General features: G+C 34.6%; 1 long non-coding RNA gene across 4 annotated transcripts; it reads right to left on the bottom strand.

The window, feature by feature from the left end:
* Position 1: 1 nt before the first annotated feature.
* LOC110903409 lies at positions 2-1648 on the bottom strand. Of its 4 annotated transcripts, none has more exons than XR_004876340.1 (7): positions 1606-1648; positions 1388-1506; positions 1048-1207; positions 853-901; positions 538-754; positions 323-421; positions 2-142 (listed from the first exon to the last, which is right to left on the bottom strand). It is a non-coding gene; the product is annotated as an uncharacterized LOC110903409 (long non-coding RNA). The 4 variants fall into 4 exon arrangements; XR_002571913.2 differs by having other exon boundaries at positions 1584-1617; XR_004876339.1 differs by having other exon boundaries at positions 1048-1506.
* Positions 1649-8753: the final 7105 nt, after the last annotated feature.

Here is an 8753-nt window from a genome sequence, read left to right on the forward strand (position 1 = left end):
ACCATGCCAAATGAAAATACTATAAGACCATAAGCATCTGGTGAGTATAAACCATGTACTAATGGTAGCCTCGCAACCCTATAGCTGGCGGCGGCTGATGGACCAAAAGCACCTGGCGCGTATGGACCAAGGAGCGTGTTACCTGCCACGAAACTTACATCAAGTCATTAAGAATATCATCTAAAAACGCAGCCAGTGGTTTAATCCACATTACTCACTAAATTATTAAATTAACCCACAAAACTAATTTTTACCAATTCGTATTACAAAAGACGATTTCAAAAACAGAAATTTAGTCACTTTTTAGGAAAAAAACACTAACTGGATCAAAACAGCCCATGTCAAATCCACTACAGATTGTACCAGGCATGTCAAATCCACACCCGTATGGCTACATAATGTCAAATGTCCACCTTAATAACTGACAAAAAACAAATGAAACCCCAATAACAACCTGATAACACAAATGGTGAAATAGCCAAATAGTAACAAAATCTAACATTAGAAATAATGTGCCAGCAAGAAAAAAAGTATTACCTTCCTTTTGGGTTGGTTCCTTTTGCGGAACCAATAAAATGAAGTATCCATAGCACGAATATCTAGATCATATAGTGACGTCACAATTCAAGAAACGATTTCAACAATTTTGTATCTTCATAACACTGAACCGTGTAAAGCAATTCTAGCTCAGGGCCTCAGGATTTACACTCGTGCAGAATATGTTTAGTATTAGTAACTTTGCCCATGTTTTCACCTGCATTCATAAAAACGCCAAATTAAAACCACCTCCAATAGATTTGTCCTCTAATATTTTTTTTGTAGACATTTTCATTTGTTGTTTGCATTACTCACCAACTTGCCTACTGTCCGGAAACTTCTTGTGTAAATACTTTGCACAGTCCTGCAAAGTGGTAGAATGATGGATAAATTTCATTAAACTTGTGCTTTAATACATTTTTTTACAATATGCATATATTTTACCGACTCGGTAAGAGAATTGTCCAAAAGCTACAATAAATGGCACAGATTCAAGATCTCTTACAATACCTTCGGCACTCTCCACATGGTTATAATTTCTCCTCTTCCACAATACCTTCGTCACTCTCCAATTCATAGATTCGCAGCACAACAAACTCCTCAATTGGTGTGCTTACTTGTTTTGACCAGCCTTGACCCGTTTGACAAACTTTGACCAAAACCCAAAGAGCTTCAAATCTGTCAAGAAAGGAACCCAAATCGGATTATATCAGTCTTGAAAAGCATAAATCAACAGTATGATAATTCAGACTGGTCCATACTGAGACTCGTCCCCAAATCATTTACGAACTCGAATTAAGAATTAATTGGACGAACAATAAAAAAATGAAAACAAAATAATCTCGACTACCAGCAATTTTGCATGAGTTTCCAGCTTCTGTGACGAACCTCTTCATAATCTCGACTACCAGCAATTTTCTTTAGTAGATCAAGTCGTTGTGAATCTTTCATCACAGTCAATAATGATATCTACAATAAATTCACTTCTATTAGCAAAAAGCACCAGACTTCTGCTCCATGAAACAGGTTTTGTCAAAACATTTTACATTTCAATCATCTGTGGCTGACCCGTTTGACCCGACCCAGCTGCATGACCGTATCAAGTGGCCCATTTGTTGAGCCCGCCAAGATTAATCCTTACAATATAATCATAACATTATACCAGTAACACATCTTTTTCTTAATTTTATTTTAAAAAAAAAAATCAACACATAAGCTTCACAAATATTGATATGGTCATCTTCAGCCTTATATTCATGTTTCAAAGGTAATAATTAGTGAAAATAAATATAATTAAAGATTAAACTGGTGCGTACCTGCATGTATGAGAAGAGGAGGAAGGGGGAATTACTTGTCTAGAACCATGGCGAGAGAGGCAAAGTTATTTATCAAACACCTGGAGTGCAAAAACACATATTTCAATTAAACAAAATACTAGCCACATGTTCTATTTTCAACAGAACCCCTAGAATTACTTTCAATCCGACATACATCACATAATTTGATATACGCATACATGTAGAACAGAAGAGTAAGCACTATATTGTATTGTGAATAAACAAACGTATTCTTGAAATCACTCATGGGAATTTAGTAATTCCTTTTCTTGCCACCTAACCATTGAACCCAATAATAACCAACACAATATAGTGTAAGCCCTAACAATCAACCACCAATGAGTAACATCAAATGATATCGCAAATTATCATTTAAAAAGCATTAAACAGAGGTTAATACCAACCTCAAGTGAAACTTTCTGGTCCAGTGTTGTTCTGGTGTCTGAAACTCCTCCTTGATTCATCATATCACACCATAAGGTTCCTCCTGCTGAAAACAAAACAACAGTTAAAACCTCAAATTTTAATAAAAACAATGATAAATAATATGAAGAAAAAACCTAAGTAAATCGGCTAATCACGAAAGATTGTTAATCAGAATCAGAAACAATACATATTATGAAATCATCGAATTCGTTTATTACAACATTACAACAAAATACACAAATAACAAAGTAACTTATGCAAAATTTCATTCGAATGTAAATATCAAATCGGGAAGTAAATAAACATAATCAAGGTTGATCATTACTGAATATTCTAAACACAATTTTGTAACGCCCCAAAAATCTGAATGTTAATAATTGTTGTAGGTTATTACATGACACGTCAGGAAATAAATAACTAGGCTATTTAACCTAGTTAAGAGTATGGTTAAAAGTATTAAATGATTTTAGTAGTGTCAGTTATGTTTTAAAAGTAAACCCGAGGGGCTAAAATGGAACAAATGAAAGATTAAGTTATAAAATAACTTAATAACACACAAACACACACATACGTGCGTGTTCAAGAAGGTTCAGGAGACTCCCATGGAGCCTCAAACCCTAAATCGCCTTTAAGCTCAAATTGGAAGGAAAGATGAAGCTGAAATCCATAACCGAGCATGAATTAATGATCACCAACACGAGGGGATCATAAGGTATGTCTTAAATCTAAGTTTGGTGATCATGGGTGAAGTGGGTTATGTTCTAATCCGTGAGTTATTATGAAATTGATCATGTACAAGGGTTAGAATCCTCGTGTAGAACATGGGTTATGAATGGTTTGCGTTAATTTGATGTTTAGAGGTGACACCCATTAGTTAGGGTGAAGATGATGACTAAAATCACCTCCTATGTTCAAGTCTTGTTGAATGATTGATGTATTATGTGGGTATGATGAACTATTGTTAGATGAAAGTATAGGAATATGATGATGTTATGTTTAATGTTCATTTGGAATGATACATGATGATTAGTAGTTGTTTTTAATGGATTATGTATGAGATTAGAAGAATATGTATAAATTAGTTGTACATTGTGCATTAAAAGGTGTACGCACACCAAGTGTTTGATGAAATGCCTAGTATAAGCTAGCATGTGAAGTTGAATGTTAAATAATGGATGAACATGTGTAGAGTTTGATAATAACATGATTGATGATAAACAAACATGAGAAAATATATTGAGGAAAGATTTCATAAGATGGATAGTTGATGGTATGATTGAGGTTGAATTATGCATTAGGAGTTGCGCTCTATGTTTGAATCATGAGGTGCATACCATGTGTCGGATTAGTGACTAAATGGTAATTTGGATATGGATATACACTAAATAGGTGGATTGTGGACTTACTAGTAAAGAACGATGTTGAGATTATGTTAAATTACTAGTTTTGAATGTGAATGTCAATTGTGGGATCATGAGAGTTTTAGTTTGTATTGATTTAGTTGCATATGTGCAAGATGTAACTTGATGATCACGTGGTTGAAAACATATTGCATAGTAAGTATGAAATGTATATAGTGTCATTAGTATAAGCCTAACGTGATGACACAAATATAGGAGGTTAAGTCGAAAGTTCGTATATAAACCATTGACTTCTGAAAGTCAACTATGCATAAGAAGCATAACTAGACTTGTTGCCATAATTGTAAGATTTTAGAAAGTCATATGGTCTATGTTATATCAATACATGCTATATAGAATGACATGATGAATTATATGAGCTTAAAAGGATGTGATTTTGAATATATGCCTTATGTTTGTTAGAATTGACTAATGAAGGTCAAATGTGCGATATGCATTTGTTATGATTGTTGATGTGTAATATCTCGTATGCTAACAAGAATGTAAATGTGGTGACATGTATGGATAAGCATTTAGTCAAGGTGACGTAAGCACGGAAGGCACAAGGGTCAAAAGGACACAAGAAAGCGAACACGAATACGGACGCAAAAAGGTAAGTGATTTCCGACTCGCTTCTTAGTATACATAAGAACTTATTCTGGATATTAAATGAAGGGAAGTCATGTATGGTGTGAAATGATTGAAAGTAATAAGATAACTATTGATCTAGATAGTCGAAGGTAGTTTATGGGACCAAACGGGTCGAATAAATAAGAATAAGCGAGGTAATGGTAATAATACGGGTAATGATTAAGGACCCGGGGAAAGAATCTTAGTCTAATATGTGAGGAATTGTTTTACGGATGTTTAGGAACAAGTTTCAAGTGAAACGGATGCAAAACGAGCAAGTTATGCATATTTTAGTTCTTAAAAAGGAAGGCTGATTCAGGGGCCACCGTAAGCTACGGTAGCCACCGTAGCTTACGGTGGGAGCTGGGGACTTATTTCTGCCGTAAGGCAGTATAAGGCTGCCGTAAGACATCAGGGGCCACCGTAAGCTACGGTAGCGACCGTAGCTTACGGTGGAGGTCAGGTACAAATGTATAGTTTGAGGTTTTCTTTGTTTTTCTTTCGAATTCGGACCCCGTGAACCCATTCCAAGCCTTGTTAAGCTTCTATAATGATCCTTAACCCTACTAAATGGCTTGGTAAGTTATGGATGAGTATGAAACTCATTTTTAAGAACCGAAACATACCCGATAGATATTTTTGAAGGCGTTTAAGATGTGCGAGCAAGATCGGGGTATGTAAGCGAGTATGCGGGGTAACGAATTAAGTACGTGGGTATGTATGTATGTATGTATGTATGTATGTATGTATGTATGTATGTATGTATGTATGTATGTATGTATGTATGTATGTATGTATGTATGTATGTATGTATGTATGTATGTATGTATGTATGTATGTATGTATGTATGTATGTATGTATGTATGTATGTATGTATGTATGTATGTATGTATGTATGTATGTATGTATGTATGTATGTATGTATGTATGTATGTATGTATGTATGTATGTATGTATGTATGTATGTATGTGTGCATGTATGGATTTCACTATTGAATGTATGTATGTGTATAATTATGTTTCGATTTAAATATGGGTGTAAGTATGTAGATATGTACATAGGTAAGTATATATGAAGGTGCATATGCCTGTAGGTGTGAATATATATATATATATATATATATGCGGATGCTAGTATGCATGTATAACCGAATGCAACAAGGTAAGCACGTATGTTCATACGATTTCAATATGATTGTGTATTGATGCAAATAACAGTGTGCCTTGAGTATGAACAATAATACAGGTACAATGATGAAGTCTCTTTGGAGAATGGATACTCAGATGGAAATGCCTAGTTACAAAGGGATAATGGAGTAGAAAGTAAAAGTGTATGAAACTTGTTACGTTCATGTTGTGTACTAATGCTCGAAATTGTATGGTAAGTGTAGGTCGTACAAGCCACCGTGGATCATTGAGGAGAGAAGGTCGAAGACGAGTCACAAGATAGATTGTACGGGAATACTTGACTATGTAAAATGATAGTTTCAAGTTATGCTTTTATTTTGTAATTATGTACAAAAGATAGTTTTATTGTAAGAAATTTTATAGTACGAATTTCCGCTGCGTCTTTTCAGTAAAAGCGTGTTAGGGTGTTACAAATTTACAAATTCTAAAATGACATAATTAGTTTATTACAAACACGGATCTAAATAAACAATTATTTTTGTAAAAATTCAAATGACAGTACACTTTAAATAAAAAAAAACATTTTCATACATAAGGTTGAATATGACTGAAGATTACAAACAAAATTTCAATTTTCACTACGTAGTTAGGGTTTTCCATAAGAGCACTTCAAATCACTATTTTACATGATAATTAGGTTTATCGAAACTAACATAACTAAATAAACAACGATGTAACAAAAAATTAACTGATTATATAAATCAAATCAAACGAAAAACATACAGAATGTTGAAATACCGCAGAAAGTTTGGTTCCCGATTTGAGATTCGCGATAATTAGGGTTTTCGGTAATAACATCCCTAAATAAACAATGATGTAACAAAAAATTAACAGATTATACAAATCAAATCAAACGAAAACATACACAATGTTGAAATACAAACCGATTGCAGAAAGTCTCTGGTTCCAGAATCGAGAATCGCGATACATCTGAGAGACGCCATACATATAGTTAATAGATTAACCATTTTCGAATTCAATACTCGAACAATATGAACGGGATAGTATTTCATAGAGAAGAGAGAAGGCGGTGGAACATAAAGGTGAAAATGGAGGTGGAATTTCTGAATAATAAGCGCGTGTGGGAGGATAAAGAAGGAGATAAAGGAGAATTGGGGATGGCGCCCATAGTGAATTATCTAGCCTAGGGGGTGTCCACATCATCAAAATGATTGGCTAAGAATAAACCTTGTGGCTTAAAAGAATTCATTTAGTATAATAGATAGATAAGAAAACGTGCTAGTTTTTTTTTTTTTTTTTTTTTTTTTTTTTTTCCTTGCTTGATACAAGGGCTTTCTAGCCACCCAAAAACTTAAATAAAACTCAAACGGTCATTTAAAGATAGGGGCTATGACACAAGCTCCTAACTTTCAAATGATCGTTCGGTGTAACCTCAAATGATCATTGAAAACAGTATAGAATTAGATGGTCACTAAACTAGTTATTGTCATCTAAATTCGTGTAGCAAACATGCATATCATAACGCTCGTTGTTAATTCATTAAACGTCTATCTTTGAAGTAAAATTTGTAACTATGAAGCTTTTTTTATTTTTTTTTCTTGAAAAAATCTGCACCCAAATAATATTTAATTGAATGGACACAAACAATGTAGTTGTTTAGCTACCAGATATTTTTTATTGGTTAATTGTTTTTATAATAGTTAAATCCGTGAGGTAGATTTTTCCACCATAATTAAGAATACTTTCCGGTGTGATTGCATCTATGTTGAAATAATATTTCAATTAGTTGTCTTTGTCCAATGAATATGATAGTTGTATTGTTGATTTTATTTTTGTCGGATATGATTTCTGAAACAAAGGGGCAGTATTGGGAGACTTTCTCTAGGGTAGATTAGCGGATGAAGTTTCAGCCGTGACACAATGTTATATGCGAGCCAAAGGTTTTACCACAGTGGACCTGTGGGAATGAGTTTCCTCTGGAAATTGATAACAGACTGGGCCACTAGCATTGTCTACGATCACAGGCATGGGTAGAAAATCTAAAATCACATACCTTCACTTTCTTGAGTAAAGCCTTGGCATTCTCATCATTTATGAAATGACCATGAAGAGGCTCTATATTCCATGTTAAACACGCATTATGTGATGTGCGTCACACACAATATTGAATTATAATACTATCAGTGTATCCAGGTCAGGGGCGGACCTGTAGTGTAAACGGGCGTAGCCCAGGTTACGGCTCAAGTTTTTACGAGTAGTGTAAAAAAAATTCCAATTTTTATACACAGGACACCCCTGAACAAGTACAAGGACACCCCTAAAAATTTTTGGGATACCCCTGAGTTGAAGGTCTAGTTCCGCCACTAATCCAGGTGGTCGGGTTTTGTTAGATATTAAAAGACGATATATGATTTCTGAATTTTTAGAAAGAAATGGTTACCTACAACATCCGTCACTTAAGGTCTAGTGGTTGGAAAGACTTGGCTTCTCCTTGGAGACCCAAGTTCAATCCCCACTAGTCTCATATTTGGTGGATAAAGGCAATGATGACTGGTTCTCCTAGACCCTAGGTTAAGATTTCGAGCCCGAGCCACCCCGGGTTTTAGTCCACCGTGTGTTACACCAAAGAGATTCTCTCTTGTGACGGCGCAAGCCCCTGCCACTGGTAGTGGGTGGTATGGTTTCCCAGGAACGCCGTTAGCCAAACTCTCATGTCAACGTGGACCTGGTTAAAACAACATAGTCTCGCCAGAATAGAGTTAAGACCCTATGTTTAGAAGGGATTTTCGCCGTTAAAAAAACAACAAATTATATGTAAAAAGGTTTTAATTGAAGTACGGCATTTTTTACACCAACTAACTGATATAACGTCACTACGTACGTACAGTTGAATCAAATACAAGTATTTTATACAATAAAAAAATACAATGTTCATATAATAATGATTAAATAAATAAAAATCTATTCAACCGTACACCTATTAATTGATGTTAACCGTTAAGTAACGGTGTGATTCCGTGGCTGTCATTATCCTCAAATGAAATTGTGATTTGGGAAGAGGCGAAGCGACCAAACAGGACCAACCTTTTGCTCTAAATTACAATTTTACCCCTGAATTGATTTATTTACAAAATAGTCCTTGCATTATGCAGATTCTTTTCATTTTATTAATAAAAGTTATATTCAATATTTTCTTTATTGCAATTATAGTTTCTTAATCACGCCTCTACCCACTTTCATAATTATTGTTGGTTAAGCTCAAGCATCATTAGT

Source organism: Helianthus annuus, chromosome 13 (assembly GCF_002127325.2).
Source record: "Helianthus annuus cultivar XRQ/B chromosome 13, HanXRQr2.0-SUNRISE, whole genome shotgun sequence".
Taxonomy (NCBI): Eukaryota; Viridiplantae; Streptophyta; class Magnoliopsida; order Asterales; family Asteraceae; genus Helianthus; species Helianthus annuus.